The sequence below is a fragment of the Magnolia sinica genome, chromosome 12 (assembly GCF_029962835.1).
Source record: "Magnolia sinica isolate HGM2019 chromosome 12, MsV1, whole genome shotgun sequence".
In the NCBI taxonomy this organism is placed as follows: Eukaryota; Viridiplantae; Streptophyta; class Magnoliopsida; order Magnoliales; family Magnoliaceae; genus Magnolia; species Magnolia sinica.
Window position 1 is genome coordinate 6095807 of NC_080584.1, and position 22890 is coordinate 6118696.

The 22890-nt window shown below is 37.4% G+C and overlaps 1 pseudogene; it reads right to left on the reverse strand.

Annotated features, from left to right (window-relative positions):
- Window positions 1-73: 73 nt before the first annotated feature.
- On the reverse strand, window positions 74-9375 carry LOC131220839 (pentatricopeptide repeat-containing protein At4g02750-like; annotated as a pseudogene).
- Window positions 9376-22890: the final 13515 nt, after the last annotated feature.

Sequence of the window (22890 nt, forward strand, 5' to 3'; positions counted from 1 at the left end):
TCCAATAGCCAAAATGAATCAGAAAACTGTCAAAAAGGGGGAGAGAGAGAGAGAGAGAGAACAAAATACGACATTGTTTCTTTCACTGTGTACCTGCTTGACAAACATCCTGGATCATTAGCACCCACAATTTGATTAATTAAAAAACCAAGCATTACGATTGTCATTAACAATGCTCAATTCTCCAAAAAATGGAAGTAGTCCATAGCAATTGAGTAAAAAAACATCAGACAAAGATCCAAAACTGAGTTTCATAAAACGTTTGGTACATTGACTTAACATCACCTACAAAAGTCTATTACAATGTATTATATCTTGTCATTAAAGGATTTGTCGCAAGCTAGAAAACAGACATCTACTGGCGATTACAAAATGGGCCATATTTAGAACATCACCACCAGTACAGAACGCACTTCTTTTCCCCTACAACCATTTGAAACACAACAATTAAAAACATTTCAGATAAAATTTTAGCAAAGAAAGAAAGAAAAAAAAAAAAAAAAAAAAAAAAAAAAGGAAAGAACTTCTAGTCATTTTCCTGACTTGACATTATGATATCAATGGTATGTGATAAAGAATTTAACCATCAAAAATGAAAAAGCAATCAAAACTATTCATCAACATACCCCAATAACAACAAGAACAACAACAACTATAAAAAAAAAAAAAAAATGTTAACAATTGTTTTGTGGAATTGATGGTTCTTTGCCATCCAAATAACACAAAAGCTCACATCATGACCAGCCACAGGTTGAGAACTCTGTTTTTGGTTGGCGGCCCGAGCATGGAAACATGAAATTCTCCATACATGGGTTATACCCTAATGACTTGAGCAATATTAAACCCAACTTCCAAGTATAAAGAAGAATGGAAAATGAACATTAACACTCTTCTTCTTCACCCTGTCAAAGAGAAAACTCAAACAGGCAAGAATTCATTAAAAATTACAGTTCATGTACTTAAACTATGACATGAGAAAAACTAAGAAAGGGACATACCTTAATATGTTGCTATTTTGAACTCCATTTGAGGGGATTCTGATAATCAAACCAATTAAAAATATTACGTTGATGACTTCAACTAAAAAAAAAAAAAATTGTTTCAAGAAAATAAAGATTCTAAGTTCATATGAACTGCCTAGCTTTTTAAGAAAGGATTTGTAACCTGTCCATTTAGTCAACACATAAAACTGTTTTGTAGTTCACATGAGTTTGTTCTTTAAATCATCACAAATAATTGTCACATGAATGACCCTATCCTTAGAACAGTTCCCATTAGCTACCAAACTCTTTAGCTGCCCACTTGCCTAATCATTTCTTATTGAACAATTTGGAGCTCTGTTATGAGCATCATTTCTTTGATTTCCATTTTCCTCCTAGAGTTTTTATTACCAGCCATTTTCTTGAGTCCTATGATTACCATATATCCAGATTTTCTTTCCAGAAAAGGTACGTATATTGCCTGCTTATGCAACTAAATTTGCAATTTGAGAAAACACAAGTGAATGTTTTAAATTCATTTTTCTGACATAATCAACACCCAAACAATATACCATGACTTGACGTGTACATTTAGAAGCAAGGAAATTACAATTTGGTCATTTCAGTTTATAAGTACAAATAATTGCAATTTGTTTCGACAACACATCCAAATATTCACATCAAAAAATTGGTTTACCTAATCTGTGAGAGAGCCAAGTTAGCACAAAGTGTAGATTTGGGCGTGGGGGCAGGAGAAGGGAAGTGTTAGTTGCAAAACAGAAGCAAGTTTAAGAGCCTGGGAAGTGCAGGAGGGAGCAAGAGAGGGCAAGGCACCTTAAATAGAAGGTTCCAGCAACTAGAGTTAGATTAGCATCTACAATTTCTAAAGAGGATCCACCATGGTAATAAAATGTACATACAATGAGAAGGTTCACTCGTATATTGTACTCATCCAAACCGAATAGAAGCAGTCCAATTACATAACAGCCATTGCATGGACAGCTAAGAATCTGGTATCATGAACAAAGTACGACTGAATAGCTATGGCCTAGGAACCAGTATCCTCTTATTTCTATAGTGACAAATCTCATTCTCAGAAATTTCTGAGGAGATTTTCAGATTTTAATGTTTCTTGGAATATTACTGGGAATATCTATTTCCCTGAAAGGGTTGCTATCCCACCAACAACAACCAACACCAGAGGCAAGAGCTTCTTAACCTATTGCTAGATGAAACACGAAAATACCCCGTGGGATTGCTTATGAGCATTGAGCTCCTTGATGTTGGTTGGGAATGCACTAACTATTCATATGAGAGTCAGCTCCTGAATTGTACAAACACCTACTAACAGTCTGAGAAATGAGTCTTCTTATTAACAACAACAGGAATTATAAGGTCCCGATGTAATACAATTAAAGAATTACTGAATTTTAATTCAATTGGGATAAACAAGGACAGTTGGGAATTACCATTGATTTGCATGATGACAATGTAGTTTTGTAGTCACTGAAAAATGAAACAAGAATTAAACATATCAACATAACAAAAAAAAAAAAAAAACATTACATTATGACTAGGAAAGGATATATAATGTTCTACCGATTTTAAAATAATCAAACTGCTTGTAGAAAAATAAAGATATTGTATTACATGATAGTCACTAGATTCATACTTCAATGAAAATCAGGGGATTTCGCCATGAAAACAAAGTAAACAAATAAGAATTATATAATGTTTTTTTCTTCTTTTATTTTCTTTTTTTTTTTTTTTTTTTTTTTTTTTTTAAGTTACTTATGCTATGTCCTGACTCCTGAATATACTTCTATCTAAATGCTTTACCTTGAAAGCACCCATCTAGTAAATACATCTAAACAGGATCCACCAAGCGTCTAAAGTCTAAAGCCTTGAATATATAGAACTGGCCTATACCTATGGTGCCTGCTTGGTCAGTGTTCAGAGAATTGGGTTGTTGGTTCATGGGGATTTCAGGTCCAGCATTCTTCATCTCTAAATCTGACTGCAAAGCTAGATCCCATAGCCTGATAGTGCCATCTGCAGGGCTGCACCACAGCTACCTCTAGCAACACATCCAAGAGCAGAATCATGCAGATTTTTGTAGGGAATATTCTTTGCATCCCATATGCATGAGTCACGTGAAACAAGTAAACAACATCTGCTAACATGAAAATACAAGAATATAAGCTACATAAGATTGTAATCAATGTAAATAAGCTCCTAGACTAAACTACTTGAGACATTAAATTTCAACAATGAAAAAGCCATATGATATATATATATATATATATATATATATAACTGTGGCTTATTTAAAAAGAATGAACATCAAAAGAAACAATGGACATCAGAGATGGGTGCCTTTATAGAAATAAATTCAAAGTGTGGAACAAATTTATTTATTTTTTTTTAAAAAAAAACACCTGTCTGAAAGTTTTGAGTCCATGGTAATCTTGAAACAAGGCATTTTTTTTCTAAAACTAGAGATCCCAATCCCCCAGCTAGATACTTCTGGATGCTGTTCCAAATACTCTGTCAATTCAAATGAAACCTGTTCAAAAGATAAAACACAACATTTAATCCAAGGCCCAAGATTATAGCTACACATGTACTTACATTCATAGGGAAATAAAACTCTTTGATTTTAATCAAGAAACCTAATAACAACGATTGAGCATAACTCATAGGGAACTAGCATAAAGCACTCAACGTCCAATGGTGCAGATTAGCTATAAACTTTAGAAGTCAAACAAAATTCGGACGAATACACGAGTGAAGAAAAGAAAATTTGCATAGACTATGGTTTGTCACTTCCTTTCACTTAACATGGAAGGAACTGTTGGATTAGCTATAAACTGTAAATTAATCAAATTTCCATGAATGCATAAGAGAGACAAAAACAGATCTGCCTAGACTATGGCTCTTGTCACTTCCTTTCACTTGATATATCAGTGACCGGCTCTTAGTATATATGGCAAACGTGTACGAGCTTCAAAACAATAATCATGTACACAATACTCTGGAAGAACCATATGCCAAAAATCACAGAGGTGGCAATCCTAACCATTCTATTGGAGGAATTTTCAGAAAAGAAAAATGGATGATTACCATAAAGTAAACCAAAATTTCCATTGAGTGCATTTTTTCCCTAAAATCATGCTTGATTTTCTCTTGGTTGGTTCTATTGATTTTTCCCAACTTTTCAATAATTTTTATTGCACTTTATTATGGCCATTTCTTTTAATATTGCTGAAACTTTTTCTTTTTTTTCCTGTGAAATTTGAAAACATTGGTTTGAAAACTTGGTCCATATCTTAGTTGAAATTGCCTATTGAACACCAATTTGGCCTCTAGATTTTGAGTCTCAGTTCTCTGTCATAGTGATTAGGCCATATGTTGACTTGTTGAAAGAAATGAAATCTAGGTCTATCTTGTGGTGGGTCGCTTTGATTGCCCTAGTATAAATTTAGGGGTCATTATTGCCCTAGTATAAATTTAGGGGTCATTTGGCAGCTTGGATTTTGGGGCATTTTGAATTGAAATCCAGATGCAGGCCAAGATATTGTGTTTGCCCACTTCTCAAATCTTCTCTAAAAGCTTAGCTTGCGAGGATTTGAAATCTTCTTTAATACAGCTGTATTTTTCAAAATTTTTACTTATGGAGAGCAGTACATGCCTTCTCCACACCTCCAAATCCAGTTTGCCAAGATAGTTTCTAGATTTCATAGATTGAAAATCCAGGTTACTAAACATTAGTGGCAGAATGAAAAGCTTTGGAGTTGTTAGGATGTTTCTTGAATCCCACATATAAACTATTTGAGTTTCTAAGGTGAACTGTTTCATTCTATAATGTTTGACTAACTGGTAAAGTGTTTAATTAGTAAACAGTTTTCTGTGTTTGGGTACTGGTAACAGGCTCTTGTGAACTAGAAATTACTGTTATAAATTTGAAAGAAAAAAGGTGTTGGGGTGTATAGATTTTAAACAATTCTGAACCTTTTGGTGCAAACTTTACAACTTGCAAACACTTTACACCATTTTTCTATCCAAGCACATGGTGTAAAGTGTTTACAAGTTAGTGATTTTATAATTAATACAAATCTGTAATTAGAACACAAATTGTACCTTGAATGAAACAAAGATTTCCACCTCTCTCAGTTGTTGAGGTTTGTTCGTGACTAGAATATGATGCTCCTTTGCATATAACCCTAGAAGATCCTTAACCTATTTGGAAAACAAACCATTAAGAATGAATCTGATTTATTGTTGTGGTTGATGGTTGGTTGATGGTTTGCATATAAATGTATTCAAGCTACATCATCCCGCTCTCAGCCCCCAATCTAGTTTAAACATTGAGAAATAGGTGTGCTAAGAAGATCACCTGGTATAAAAATTAGACCAGATCACTCACAGGCAAGCCACAATATGTTGCACAGATCATCAGCAGATACAAGTTAAACAATCAATTTTTATTGCTAATGATTCTCTACAAGCACTTAGGTTAGCCAATTCTAACCATCCCATCCACAGTTCAAAAACTCGATACTCATAATTGAATCGGAATACCACTGAACAACTCAAAACCCAATGAAGACTCAGAATGACTCAGTAGGTCAAGACTCGAATAATGTTGTTCAATCCTAAAAATGCTTTAGGCCTCAAATCCATTAGTCTACCCAACCGAAAAAACCATGGTCCCTTAAGAATCAATGTGAACCATATATAGATGTAGGGCGCACTTGGGCATGTGCATGCCATCGAACATGTCCATCAGGTTTGTCCTCCATGCTAGTTAGATACACAAAAGGCAGGCCTATCCAACCATGTGTGAGCCACATAATGAATTTGGAGGGTTTTTTTTTAATGGTTATCAATTGCTTTCTGAGGTTGGGCTTACCACATTGTGCTTATGAATAATCTATATTTATAGCACAGAGATGGTTCTACCTGGCCTTTTGCCTTGCCCATGATATATTGCCTGATTACCTGATTGATGAACAAATAGAGCTTGCAGAAGCAGCTGAGGAAGGAAGTACCACTGATTTGAATGAAGAGCAGTCAAAAGTTGCATCGAGAAGTAGTTGGCGCTGGCACTGTAGAGAGAGGGTTTCGAGGCAGCTGAAAAACGAGACACAAATCTGGATCCCCTCCACCCCTTTTGATTTGGCATTACTAATTTAATATCCTTACAATTTGACTAAAAATGGAACGAAATAAATTTGTTTTGTTCCTCGGTTGATGCCTATGTGGGTTGAGTTTCCCTCTCTTTGTTTCACCACAGATTCGTCACTAATCATCCACAGTCAAATAGAGAGATACCCAATCTGATCGTGTTGCTTACTGTGATATGGTCTATCCACATGATCGCCCAACAGAATCAACGGTCCTGATCGCCATCTAGCAGCTGCTTCATGGTGCCATTCCTCTATTGCAAACTGAAGCAATTCCTCTCCTGCATAGTTAGAGATTCATCTCTAATCACCCATAGTTGAACAGAGACGTATCAACATCCGGCATGCACCCCATATTTCTCATCTGCGCAGTCAATGCCTTCAACATTTTGCAGATCTCAGCCGTCCGTGGCTGCGTCCAATCATCAGCAAAGAATGCGCGCAGCTGGTTCTTAACCTCAATCCAGCTGCACCCAGGTTGCTTCTGCACTCCTCTGCCTTTCATCAACATCCTCACTCTCTCTACCTTATCCCATCGGCCGGCTTCCGCAAGCATGTTTGACAGAAGCACATAATTCGAAGTCTTATGTGGTTCGAATTCAAAAAGCTTCTCAGCGGCAAACTTCGCCAGCTCTAGGTTCTGGTGTACGTGGCATGCTCCGAGAAGTGCACCCCATATGCCGGCATTTGCTTCAATTGGCATTCCCATCACTAGCTTATAGGCTACCCCCAGTCGACCCGCCTGGCCAAGCAAATCAACCATACAAGCATAGTGTTCTGCATTTGGTTCAATGAAGTAATTCTTCGTCATGGAATCAAATAATTTCAATCCACCATCAACCATTCCAGCATGACTGCAGGCAGCTAAAACACTGATGAAGGTGATCTCATCTGGGCCCACCCTAGCACGCTCCATCTCTTGAAAGAGACCAATGGCCTCGCTTCCACAACCATTCAATGCATACCCTGCAATCAAGGAATTCCAAGAAACAATATCAACACCATCCATTTCATCAAACGTTTGCTTTGATAACAAGATCCTTCCGCATTTCGCATACATGGTGATCAACACATTCCCAATGAATAAATCATTTGTGTAGCCACTTTTTAAAATGAGATAGTGCAGCTGCTTCCCAATCTGTAGAGCAGCAAGGTTGGCACAAGCACTGACACCACGGGCATATGTCGACCAATCTGGTTTCAGACCTTCTCTCCTCATCAATAGAAAGTACCTAAGTGCATCAGCATAAACCCCATTTTGGGTGTATCCTGAAACAAGAGAATTCCAAGAAACTGTGTTCCGCGCGCCCATCTCCTCGCAAATTCTAAGTGGTCTATCCATGTTTCCTTCTTGCGCAAAACCGGCAATCAAAGTGTTCCATGAAATAATGTCCTTCTTTGGCATCCGCTCAAATAATCTCATTGCCTCATCCATTCTTCCACACTGGGCGTAACCCGCAATCATAGTATTCCAAGACACACAGTCCCGGCACCCAATTTTCTCAAAAATCTGTCGAGCATCATCTATCCTCATGCTTTGAACATACCCTGCCACGTTTTTGAAAGGCATCCTCTCAAGCAATTCGCTCGCCTCATCAAGCTTCCCAACACGAACATACCCATTAATCATTGTCGTCCATGTGACAGAATTCCGTTTCGGGATTTCGGAGAAAAGCCAATAACCCTCTTCTACTTCTTCGATCTACACATAACCCGTTATCGTGGCATTCCAAGCGACCACATTTCTCTCTGGCATCTGATCGAAGAGTCCTCTTGCTTTGGTAATCTGACCATTCCTTGTGTATGCACTTAACAATGTCACCCATGAAACAACATTAGCACAAAGAATTCTCTGAAAAAACTGGAAAGCTGAATCCAAATCACCAATCTGGACAAACCCATCGATCATCAAATTCCAAGAAACCACATCTTTGACTGGCATCTTATCAAAAAATTTTGAACCCAAATTCATCTCTTCATTCTGGGTGTACCCTGCTAACATTGAATTCCGTGAAACCAAGTCCTTGGCCAACATCTCATCCAATAGTCTATGTGTGGCATCGAACTGCCGGTTCTTTGCGTACCCCGCGATCATCGCATTCCAACAGGCTGGATCTTTCTTATCCGGCATCCAATCGAAGAGATGCCTCGCCTTCTCAAGCTCCCCATTGCAGGTGTAGCAAGTTATCATTAGAGTCCACGAAAAGATGTCTCTATTAGGCATTTCATCGAAGAGCTGGGCAGCTTCACAAACATGGTCGTTGTGAGAGTACCCAGCGATCATGGAATTCTAGGAAACCAAGTTCTTGAACGGCATTTGATCGAATAGGCGCCTTGCATCACCAACTTTGCTATTCTTTGAGTAGGCTGAGATCATCGAATTGTAAGTGACTGTGTTGCGGTTCTTCGTGTTTTCAAAAATTCTGATGGATTCTTCGATTCTGCCAGATTTGGCGAATTGGGTTATCTTCAGATTTTGATTGTAAACAAGGGACTTGAATTTTGATCCCATTGGATGCAGGTGTGGAGAGTCTGTATATGAAAGCAGAATAAGGGAGGGTATTTATGTCAATATTCAAATATTTGAAACGGGCAGGTAACGGTCAAGCAATTTTGATTGAACGAGGCTCCCGTTTGTGGCAAGCAGAGGATCCGGACTGCTGCGACCATTCCTTGCTACACACGTGTCTTTGTAACCTTTTTTCAGGACGCGGATTAGCTACTGACAGAGTAGCTAGACTCACAACTGAAGTGACGTCACCAAGTTCCGTGGGACCCACCATGACGTATGTGTTGTATTTACACCGTCCATCCATTTGGAGACATCAATTTAGGGGCCGTTTGGATGCCTGTAACTTGTGTAAAATGTAAGAAAGTTACAGGTGACTTTCTTACGGTTTGTGTTTGGGGGAGAAATGTTAAAGGTAACAAAGTCTCAACCTGTAACTTTCTATCAGGTAAGATTGCAAGAAATGTAACAGAGGAATTAGGTGTTTTTCAAGTCACAGGTTACTTTGTTACAGGCAACGGCTATCCATTTCGAATTTGGGAGAGGGTGGTGGAAACGCAGCTGCATTGAAAGTGCACCTACCTGCTCTGACCTAACGTCTCCTTCTCCCTCTCTCAGCGTCTCCATCTCTCTCTCTCTCTCCCTCTCTCAGCGTCTCCATCTCTTTCTCTCTCTCTCTCTCTCTCTCTCTCTCTCTGCGTCTCCTTCCCTCTGTCTGCTCTGGCAAGTAAGCCCTAACCATTATTCTTTTTTTTTAAAGTGCGGAACGGGGCTGTTTGGCAGGGGCGGTTTCGGATGCCTAACTGCGGGGCCCACAGTGATGTACTTTCCTTCCATCCACACCGTCCATCCGTATTGAAAGCTCATTTTAGTATATGATTCAAAAAATGAAGCTGATCCAAATCTCAAGTAGGCCACACCACCAGAAAGAATCTTAACTAAATTCCTACTACTAAAACCCTCCACTGAAATATTTATTTTCCATCCAAGGGAAGCGGTTTGCCTACTAATTCACTAGCTCAGCGTACCGAGTAAACTCTGTGAGGTCCACTATGATTTTTTTGTTTTCCATTCATCCATTACAAATAAGCATTACTGTGGGGCCTAGAAAGGTTTCATCGGTGGAAATCATTATCCCAACTGTTTTTGTGGTATGATCCACTTCATTTTTGTATATGCTTTAATTTAGGCTTAACCCCTTAAATTATACGGAAAAATGGATGGCCGGCCTGAATAGACCACATACATTGAGTTTACTCAATAGGATAAGAGCGTACTAAGTAACTCTCCAGGAAATCCGGTCTCTCTCTTTTTTTTTTTTTTCTTTTTTTTTTTTGTCATGGGCGTTAGCTTGTTAGTACACACCCATGTCAGTGCACACACTCCCTGTTAGCCACCCCCGCTATAGATTGATACAAAGACCTCAAGTGAAACGAGGTATCTCCACTCAGTCTGCCAGTAGGAAATCTGATCTCTTGTTGTACTAAGTAAATGCAATTGGGCGCACGATGAATGTATATGATTTATCCACGCCGTCCAATCATTTTTTTCAACTAATCTAAGGGGTTAAGACCAAAATTGAAGCAAATCCAGAGCTCAAGTGGATCATACCATAGGAAACCGTGGAAATAACCATTGAAACCTTGCTAGGCCCCACGGTGATGTTTATTTGTCATTCAACCCGTTCCACACCTATGGGAGTTAGGTGGGACCCACCGTGATGTTTGTGAGACATCCACCTCGTCCATCCATTTTGTGAGCTAATTTTAGGACTTGAGACCAAAAGTAAACATGATCCAAGAATCAAGTGGGCCTCACTAAAGGAAAAGTTGGGTAGGGAAATTCCCATCGTTGAAGCCTCCCTGGGTCAACAGTGATGTTTACATGCCATCCATACCATTCATAACGTCATTCCTACTGGGATGAACTGAAAACAGAAATATTATCTTGATTCAAAACTTCTGTGGCCCCACAAATATTTTAACCGTGGACATTTAGTCTTCACGTTTTTTACCCACTTGAGCATTAGACGTGGCTATCTTTTATCATAAGTCCAAACTGAGCTCACAAAATGGATAGACGGGGTGGATTTCTCACAAATACCACGGTAGCCCCACCTAGGTTTCCAACTCAAGTAACTTCTTTCCAAAGGCTTTCACAAGTAATCGGCGTACCTTCATCAAAGCCTATGACCTCATGAACAGGTTGCATGGCAGATAAAAATGTTGTGCCCTATGAAGGTTTCAACAAGAATAATTGTACCCACAGTGTTGTGGGTCACTTGACCTTTGGATCTATCTCAATTTTGGGCCCTATGTCCTAAAACATAGGGACATGTCAATGTATGGCATGGATAGAACACATGCAGTATGTCGCGTGACAAAGAACTCGGTGACATCAATACATCACCGAGTTTGGTGGCGAGACATTGATGAATTTTTTGTATATCCACGCCGTCCATCTATTTTCCCATATAATGTTAGGACGTTATTTACATATTTAAGTAGATCCAAATCTCAAGTGGACCACACCACTGAAAACAGTAGTAAACGACTATTAAAAGCTTTTTATGAGCCACAAAAGTTTTGGATCAAGCTCATCATTTTATTTTCCCTTCATCTAGTCTGTTTGACGTTAAGGATTTGGATGGAAAAGAAATATTACGGTGGGCATTAATGTGGTCCACCTGAGATTTGAAAGTGCTTAATTTATGGGAAAACATCCTAAACCAGATGGACTGCATGGATATACAACACATCATTAAGGTGGCCCCACTTTCCTACCCACTTTTTCCTTGTCATGTGGCCCACTTTAGTTTTGGATCTGCCTCATTTTTGGGACATGTCCCAGCATCAACGGATGGATGGTGTAAATTTCTCACAAACACCTTGGTAGCCCCTACCTAACTTCTCCGGACAGGAAGTTCCAGCGAAAGGTTTGCAGGCAATCCGGTAGGACGCGGATTGGTTACTCCCACAGGGACCTAGCTGGAGACGTGCGGTCATAACAGAGACTCTGCAGGGCCTACTGTGATGTATGTGTTTTATCCACGCCGTCCATCTATTTTTACAGATCATTTCACAACATGAACCTAAAAAGAAGTCAGATATAAGTATCAAGTGGACCACACCACTTACAGGAAGCAGAAGGTATTAAACTCCTACTGTTGAAAACTTTTTTGGGCTATAGAAATTTTGGATCAAACTAATATTTTTGTTTTCCCTTAATATAGGCTTATGTGACCTTATAAATAGGTTGGATGGTAAATAAACATCACGGTCGATTGATCCCAGCCATTGATAACTTCTTAGGGACTACAGAAGAAGATAAAGGTATATGTGACCTTATGAATAGATTGTATGGCAAGTAAACATCACGGTGGGCCCCACCTAATTGTCACCGAAGCAACTTCCTGTGGTGTGGTCCACTTGAGCCTTCTATACACCTCCTTTTTAGCTCATGCTGTGAAATGATCAGTAAAAATAGATGGACGGCTTGAATAAAACACATAATTCATGATGGCCCTACAGTACCGTCTGTCCCAAGATAGGTCGTGGTGGAGGCAGTAACTATAATTCATGACCATCTGCCTAGACGTATAAGACTACAGGATAAAAATTTTGGAACCCACCCTAGATGTTTTATAAGCCCGGCCACCGTGTTGTCTGTACATGAAATCCACACTAACCATTACATATTCCATTTCATGTCAGGCATAAGGCTAAAAAATTAGGCCGACTCTTGATTTAGGTGGGCCCAAGTGAAGGAAATAGCCAAAAGAGACATGTGCCATTGATTTTTTACAAGGCCCACCATAATGATTATATAAAATCCACATGAATCATAAGATTTCATATAAAAATTTAGGCCTAATTAAGGCCCAAAAATTAGGCCCTTTCATTTAGGTGAGCAACATCACGGAAAAAAGTTTAGAGGATATGCATCATCAGGTACATTATCTCAAATGATGTGGCTCACTTGAATCATGAATCGAGCAGATGTTTTTGTCCAATGTGTCTAATATTGGGTCAGGCACACCTGGTGGTTAGAGTTGATTTTGAAAATATAGAATAGTAGGGACACGCTAGCTATCTCGACTTACTATCCCGGAACCATTCTCATAATGTATTTTATTTCTTTTCACCCATAATTCCCATAGGATGAGAAGGGTTAGAAGTCCTTGAGAGAATAAAAAAAGAGAAGAATTTCTAGCCATCATAAGCCATTGCAGTTGCACATTAGTAGAGGCTGCTTTCCAACAAAATGGAGCTCTAACATCTGACTGTAGTGCTTCCATACTATATGAGCTACCTCGCATGGGAAAAAAGATATTCCGAGCCTCACATGTAACGGAAAAACTGTGGCTGGAGTGCTAATAGTGTTGAAAATCAGATGCTTCAAATCCACGCTGAAATAAAGACCTTTGAATATCGATTGACAATTTGGTCAACCGATCGAAGAATATCGAAAAATTTTGATTTTTTGGCAAAAATCTTTGGACAGTTTTTGAAGTTTTTGACCGTTCGAAAACTTTGGTCGACAAGTCGACCCAACTGATCGAACCGTATCCACTAGTCGGATTGACAGGTTGATGTGTTTCGTAGTTTTGTACATTTCTGCGTGATTTATTTCTATTTTTATTTTACCTTAAATATATGGGTGTAATTGGGATTAGGGTTAAATGTAAGATGTGCTTAAGAGGCTGAGAGGGTTTTGGAGAGAATAAAAAAAGATGGGATTTTTCTCTTGGGACTTTGAATTAGGATGGGGTTTTTCCCCGTAAGGAATTTCCACATAAATTCAAAGTGTTCTCCATTGGATTTGCTTGTGCGATTGTAATTACTTTGTTTGATTCATCTATGTGTGCTTCAACAAGTCTTAACAAAAAGTTGCAATAACCATACTTGGATGTGAGATTTATGCATGGTCGTTGAACTGAAGCATCTAAAGGAACTGGACCTAGGAGGACTATTTAGCCAAATATTGAGGTCTTTGAAGGAAGTTTTGCCGTTGCCTTCTTTTCTACTGAGCTTTAATTGAGTCCCACACCAAGAGTACAAGAAAGTTGTGAAAAAGATAAACAATAGATGCACTTGTCAGGCGATCTTGAAATTCAAAAACCACCCTAATGAATATATATAGGATACAATCTCTTAGGACAATAAGGAGTTGAAGGTGCTGTCATTAAAGGATCCTTGGAGTAAAAACTATTGAGACTCACGTAAGCATGTAGAGTGGAATCAAACAAAGTAATCACAATCGCACAAATAAACCCAATCAAGAACAACCAAATTTTACGTGGAAAAATCCTTACGAAAAAAAATCATGGCACAAAGCGATGAGTAATGCATCATGAAAACAATATTATAAGAAATAGGCAATTTTATCGATTCGAACAACATCTCGAATCTTCTTTTTACTCTATCTATCACCTTGAAACCCTTAGGAACGTCTTAGAAAATCATCAACATGCCCTAATCCCAATTACACCCGATATATATACTTTCACAGCCGGAATAGGAAACAAATTGTGCACTTATGTAATTATACGTGCGTCGTCAATCACAGTGTAACAACCTGAAATTTTGAATGTGAGTTTACCCATATGTAAGAAGGTTCGGTTACACTTTTTCAATTGTATACTTATAGATTCAATAATTTTAATCATCCATCTGTAGTTTAGTTTAAATCTAAACCATAAGGAGCACTTTTCGTTCATATATTAAGTTAGTCGACTATTGATTAATAAGATGAACCCTCAAATATTTTAGTATTCTCACCCGTTCATTAAAACAACTGTTAAATCAACTATTCACCACTTGATGAAAATATCTGACCAACCACTTTGAATTTGAAACACCCAATCATACTAAAGTAACTATCTAATCTTCATATCCGCTTGTACATACATCAAATTAAAATTTGGATTTGTTCATCTTATTTGTCACTTATGGTTATGCTTAACCTACCGTCAAAATTATCACCTAGATAATTTGTAGACATGAACAAGTCCCTAGAATCAAATAATGTACATTCCTGATGTAGATTACATCTAAAAACTATTTTATATGTATCCATTTACAAAATTGTCCATAATAACATGTAAAGACAATTAATATCCTAACTATCAAATTATTTAAATTTTAGCCATTCATCTGCCTATCTATCATATTTGTATCCGCTAAATAGGCCATCAAAATATCAAAATAAACTATTTATTTGAAATATCATAAAATATACATTACAATTATCAGTTAGTTTTCATATGAGACGTTAATACACATTGATTTGAATTATAGGTAAATGTGACCCACTAAAAAGGCATTTTGGCCATCTTGGTGAGATCAAGGCTCAAACTTAATCTGTTGATAGAGCGGTAAAATGACGGGCCATGTTAAAATTTTGTTCAAAACTGACAGGATGAATGAGAGTTATGTGCATTTGAAAATTTTCCTTATCCTAATTAATTTATATATATAAGAAGGAAAGTTAACAGAAACGTGCTGCATTGTCACACGTTGTCATTATCTCCTCTCAACCTCCTCCTTCAGTTACAAAACGGAAGTGGATCCTAACCCGCCGAACACATCACCCATTTCATCACAGTGGGACCCGCTGAGAGGATCCAAACTGATCATCAGGTCTGGCCACAGGGAAGGTACCAATGGTAAGTAGGTTTAAGCTGATTTCCAAATAGTGTGGCACTCATGATTACCAGATAAACTCCATTTTTAGTCCTATAAGTTAACAAGATCCGAGAAGTTAAATGAACGGAGTGCTAAATCCATCTGCTAAGCATCTGAATTATAGTCGGCGAGCAGGGATTCCGAGAGAACACATATTAAGTATTCTAGACCATTATTTTGAGAATTATTATTATTTTTCAACTAAATTCAACTCTGTAATGTACCGATTTTTCATAATTATAATATTTGCTACTTTCTTTTCTTATTAAAATGACAATTCTTGTTATAATTTGATTTGAAGTTTGTTTTGATAGGACCGGATACAAGTGATTTTTCAGAAAAAGAAGTTACATTAGTTACATTCACATTGGAAATAGTTAGATGGCTAACACTGTCTTCAGTAATACTATCTCCAGAGATTCAGACGGTGGGATGAAGCTCCTTTCTTTTTGAACGTTGTGCTTTGCAACCAACATTAAGATCAGTAGTTCCTATATAGTGACTATCATGCCTAATATATTTTTAACCACCAATATATATAGGTTTTCGTGAATTGGAATACCGTGTAATATGTAAAACAGTAAAAACTTACATTTTTTCTAAGTTGAGATTCTCAAGAGCCGCTAATTCTTCAGTAACACGACCATTTTGTGTACATGATCGATCACAAAATTAATCTCCTTTGTTTTAGATCTGCCTCAATTTTTAGGCCCAAGTTGTAACATGATCTGGAAAAATAAATGGACATGGTGGATTTCGCACGAACATCATGGCAGGCCTAACTAGCTTATTATCATGGTATATCTGTGTCCATGCCAATGGGAGCAGATTAGGTGTGGTCCTTACTATGGGGACCACCTTGAAGTATGTATTCTATATCCGCGTCGTCCGTTCATTTTTTTGCATACCATTTTAAGGCCTGTTTGATTTTCAATTACCGAATGTAATTAACCGTAAATACCTACTCAATGTAATGTATGGACATTTGTTTTTTTTTTTTCCCTTTTCAGAGAGGATTTGCTGAAGGGGAGATCTGTGAAATGACAAAGGGAAGTATTTCCTGAGTAATGAAATCCGTCGATTGAAGAAAAATATTCATAGATGTAATGAGACAATATTGCACATCTGCCATGAAGTGACTGCAGACATACTTCCTGTGATCCACATGACTACTGTAATTGGTACACCAAATACTCTAAATTTCTATGAAAACTAATGCTGAATTAAAAGAAAACTCCTCTCTTGCAAGCTCTCTTCCTCAGCATCAAAGTCAGTCTCATGTCAGATGCAATTTCTGTAAATTTTCTGTTTTAACCTTTTTGTATATTTCAATTGAATTCTATACTTCAAATGAGTATTTCATTTCAGCAAGGGGAAGCAAACAAGCTCTACTGAGGTTCTTCAGGCAATTACTCGGGTAAGGGAAATCTTCCTTTGGATCTACAATTACAACAATCTACCATTATTTGTTATTTCCATGCTATCAATATGGGTCACACCCCGGATCCGCCGAGATGAGTGGGACCCGTGACTATGGGACCCACTGTGATATATGTGAGTGGATGAGGTGAGACCACGGATCTGCCGAGGTGGTGGGACCCGTGATTGTGGGGTCCACTGTGATATATGTGGCAGATGAGGTGAGACCACGAATCCGCTGAGGTAGTGGGACTCGTGACTGTAGGGCCCGCTGTGATGTATGTGACTACATCCAAACACTCCATCCGTGTTGAATCTCCATTTAAGGGCATGGTTCTATAAAAAAATAAAGCAGATCTGAAGTCCCACGTAGAGCAATTGTAAATGAATCAATGGTGATTAACAAATAATAACTTCACGTGGGCGGCATACTTCGTTAGATGAAGATGATATTTGGGTACGTGGTTTCTTCATCTGCGTATGTGATCTTATCAACTGGTTGGATTGCAAATTATAAACACACGGCTAGAATCCATGAGGTTTTTATTAATGTGGATTGAAACACAACAATTTCATGTGATGTGGTCCCCATAAAGATTTGAGTTAACTTTATCTTTTGGGATCATGACTTAAGATGAGTTTTGGAAATGGTTGAACGGCTTGGATTGAAAGCACATACATCACCGTGAGCCCCACTGATCCATCTTCTCATTTGATCTGCTCCCGGATCTTGGACAGGCTTTTTCTATGAAAGCCATTAATTTTGCAGAGAGTCCCTGCAATGGGAATGACATTAGGGCCCACCATGATTTTTGTTGTGAAATCTTGTCCGCTCGCCCATTTTCAAAAAGCTCATTACTAGACATGCAACCAAAAATAACCTACCTCCAATACTCAAGTGAGCCACATGGAAGGTAATAATTGGGTATTGAGCATCTACCCTGAAAACATTCCTGCGGACATGGCATGCAAGGTATCCACGCCGTCCATTTGTTGTGAAAGCTCATTTTTATGGCACTATCCACACTACAAACTCTAACCAAAACTTTAGGTAGATCATACAGATGAAAGCATCAAGAATTAAACGGATATCATATTCACTGTGTTTCCTATTGTGTGGCCCAATTGAGCCTTGACTATAAATAATAATAATAATAATAATGATAATAATAATAATAAACAAGTGTGGATTTGTCATATTAATGATGGGGCCCCTACGGTCAAGGTCCCACCCATATTGCAGGGTCTCACCCCAAGTTTTCCTCCACACATACCTGGACGAAGGGAATTACAAAAATATCATCTTGATCAAAGCATTCTATAACTCATTATTTGCACGTTTGGGGATCTGCCACGTTTTTTGTCCCCTTGATTAAAAGGGTATGGACAATTAGTGATATCATGTGTGGATCTTACATAGACGTCGTGATTGGGCAACAAAATTTCTTGACATGTGAAAGTTACATGGGCCCCACTCTCCTACATTTCAGACATCCACACTGTCCATCCATTTTATAGCAAAAAAAATTGATCCACTTATAATGTATGAATTTATATGTTAAGTCAAATTGAGTGAAGACTTGATCAAGTCTTAGAGTTTTTGTGACATGGTACAAGCATCTTGATAAATTGTGACATGCACGATGATCATCTTACACATTTTCATTTGATGTCACAATCAGAAGCAATGCAAGGGATGAGATTGAAATCAGATGTTATGTGAAATCATTGTTTGCCTTTAACAACTGTTTATTAATTTAATAAGCTCTTAGAATGTAGACATTTTTAATGGTCTTCATTCTAACAACAATAACAATTATATTTAAAATATAGATCTGCAGGTAGAGAATATTTGGATGACTAGTATATAATATGGAGTAATAATGGATCCTAGCGAATGAACAAAAGAGGAGATGAAATTGTTTGCCATTATATTTGCATCTACCACAGTAGCAATTGCAGTGGGAGAATATTGTTGTAACTATCTGTTTCAAAATCCAGCAAAGCGTGTCGATTATGAACGAGCTCAGATCATCGACGAGATAATTAAGGCATTTGAAAATGATTACATCTCCTAATTGAGAATGAGTAAGACAACTTTTTTCAACCTATGCTCTATTCTACGGGACAAGAAATTATTAACTAATGTGAAGCATGTAAATATGGAAAAACAACTTGTAATGTTCCTTCATACTTTAGGATATAATGTTTATAATCGAGTCATTGGACATCGCTTCATAAGGTTTGGCGAAACCGTTAGTCGTTATTTTAACTAGATTTTGAACGCAATAGTGTCTTTATACTCGGAGTATGTAAAACTACCCAGTCCAAAAAAGCCAACCGAGATTATCAGTAATCCAAATTAGAATAACTACTTTTAGGTGAGTATATTATATTATCTATGATATTACACATTTAGATTTTGAATAGCAGAATATAAATTTCACTTTGATACATAATATTTAAAATAGGATTGCATTGGCGCAATAGATGGGACGCATATACCTACATTTGTTCCAGCGATTGAGATTAGTGTCTATCATAATCGAAAATGGGTCATTTCTCATAATGTAATGGTCGTATGTGATTTTGGTATGAAGTTTGTCTACGTGCTTGTGGATTAAGAGGGATCCGCTTCAGACGCACACATCCTACAAAGTGCTTTGACTAATGCACATTATCGTTTTACGATACGACAAGGTAACATCATCTAATGATATATATTCCTTACCTATTAAATTATAGAAAGTCATTACTGATTGACTATCAGTCCCCATACACCGTAGGTAAATATTATGCAGTTGATGTTGGGTACGCTCATTCTTTTGGATTTATGGCTACATATCGAGTTGTAGGTTTCCATCTCAATGAATATCGTACATGACATAATCCCGCAAATGTGAAAGAGCTTTTCAATTATCGCCAGCTTAACTCAGAAACATTATTGAGCATTACTTTTGTGTACTGAAGGCTAGATTTTTCATAATAAAGATGGATCCATATTACCCTGTATTCACATAAATGAAAATTGTGCTTGCTTGTTGTGTCCTTCATAATTTTATTCGTATGTTAGGAGATGAAAAAATTATGGACGACGAAGGCACATCAAGAGATGTTATTGATGGAGTGACTCCTTCACTGGTAGAGATTTCTGGTATCAATGAGGATAACATTATGCTCAACGCCACTCAGGCCGAGAGAGATGCATAGTTGTCATTTTATGAAGACATTGTACAAAGGATGTGAAATGATTCGCATTCAGTGATTCACGATGTTTAATTTATTTTTCCCTCTTGTAATACGTATTTAGTTAAAAAAACCATGGTGTTTTTTTTACCATACACAATGTGCAACTGTAAGGTGGATCTGTTGAACTTTTATTACTCATTGGATTGTTATAAGGATTGCATATAAATCAATATTTTAGTTATGTTTTGCATATTATATAAATTAGTATGATTAACCCAACTTTAAATTATTGACCTTTTATGCTTTGACGATTTTGCAAATTCTCATTTTATAGATTGTTGAAGATATATCCTTAACGGGATCAATGAACATGAGGTCCCAACTGTCAACCCCCACAAAGCGTACTGGAAATAGTCATGTAACAACACCAAAAAGGACTGCAAAGAAGAATACGGGAAAATCAATAGATGAAGTACCCTCCCCAGGCAGTATACTTCGCTAGATAGATGACATGGACAACTGTCTTGTCGATAGCCTTATGGACCAGGTTGCAAATGGCAAGAAGAGTGGGCATGATTTTAAGAAATAGATGCACAAACTCATCATTGATAACATTAGATATAGATTAGGGATAATACTCACTTCCAAAAACATCATAAATCACTTACGCATTGTGAAAAAAAACTACTTTACAATTTGAGATTTGCGCAATGCTAGCGATTTCAGGTGAGATGATGATTTGAAGGTAGTGGTCGCACCTAATAATGTTTGGATGGATTGTATAGGGGTGAGAAGCAATAATTTATTATCTCATTTAACAACTTTTATTCATAATTTATAGTTAGTATATATCAACCATTTTGACAGTATTGTTTTCTTAATAGTCACATCCATAGCGCAACATGTTCATGGTAAGTCATGTCCAATGTACAATGATCTAGAGTATATATTTGGAGACGATGGTGCTACTGTAAATTATGCACAACCGAAAATTTCACTTTTCACATAGGTATTGGTGGCTCAAGGGATATAAATGAACCGATGACATAAACAATGGACCTTAATTTCATATTCGTAGATCTTTCTTCTAATAATTTTTTGTGACAGTAACCCAAACATCCAATGGTCATGGGATAGCTGTGAAGGCGCTAATATACCACATTCGACCACACAAGTAAGGAAAAACAACTCCAACATCACAAACAACACTGCAAACTCCATAAAGAGATCGATGGGTAGTCGTTCGACAGATGTAATTAGTTACAGTTTGACTGACATGATTGAGGCTTTGCAATCGATTGCGACGAATATGTCACAGGGAAAATTTTTTGCACAAATGTATATTATTATTCCAGAATTGAAGTGGTTGGAGGGACTTAATGGGCACGAAGTACTTTGCGCGACCAAATACTTTCTAATGAGGAAAAATATAACGTCGCTTTCCTTAACCTTCTGAACCAATTGATGCTAGAATTTTTTAAGATGTTAATGAAAGACAATCAGTGAAACACTTGGCTCAGGATAGTAGCATGTGATCAGGTTCACTAAAATTATTTTATGCATATGATTGCTTTTATGTTTTCCGAAGGATACACTCATTTGATGGTTACTTTTTTATTAGACAACTATATGTTATGTTATTATGCGTAACTTTTTGGACAAATTTGGTTGGAAGATGACTATTTGTTTATGAAGTACACTAGACTTTTTGTGGTACTTTATATATCCATACCTTCAATACTTGGTCTAATAACTTTCCTCTTTATTACTTATGTCCTATGATGCTATTCATTGATAATTTAAATACTGATAAGTACTTTTATATTATAGTTTAATTTTAACTTTTTGTAACTTGATAGTGGTATTATTATGTATCTGTTTAATGTCATGATTGATTAATATCGTGAACAGACAATACATATATCCTTCTTAGATTTACTTATAGGTAATCTCTACATATGGCATTCTCACATTTTATAATTATGTTTATTTTTCTCTAAAGATTAAAATTTTTTTATTGAAGATGGGGAAGGTCTATATTGTCACGCCCCAAACCCGAAAATCGGATTCACAGAAATCCCGATCGCTGAATCCGGTGCCGACAGCCTCTGTAGTACCCCATTCTCGGCTCTCAACGCCTATATGCTAGGTTCCGATCCTGGGATCCTACTAGGAGGATTTTTCAATGTACATTTTACTCGTAAGAAGCACAAACACAAGTATACCCAAATCACAAAGGCAACATCATCATCATATATCCACTAATATAAACATTTGAATACAGTGCTGAAAGGGAAATACATATATCAAAAATCAAAGCTTTAGAAGACGACTACATGCTCCAAGCTGCTGTAACCTAGCATTACCTATATGCATCTATCGTACATAAGCTTATAGAAAGCTTAGAGGGTGGTGTAAGTGTGTGCACAAGGTAAGTGCAAAGTATTCAATACAATACCATAATCATACAATATCGAAAATACTGGTAAGATCATGAATCGTACGATATCAGAGTAAGCAGAAATACTGACCAGTCCATGAGTCAATCGATATCAAAATACGCAATACAGATCAGCTATGCAAATGTAGAATCATAAAGAGTCAAATATCAGATGCTGATGATGCAATGCATATACAATTCCTGATGAGTTCACAGATAGGTCAGTCATACCTAGACCACATAAATGCAGAAACACAGTAATCCAAAATGTCATATGCCGCGGATGTAATGCAATATGCGGTGCGAATGGAATGACCATGCTGAAGTGTGAAGTCGGTATGATAGTACGTAGTATCGCAGGCTATGGGGTCCATCACAAGGGACTTTTATCTGAACCAGTCTCATACCTAAATTTGGATAGTTAGACTCAATATGGTAAACTCCTGATCTCAGGTTAGTCTCACACCCCAACCGAAATCCT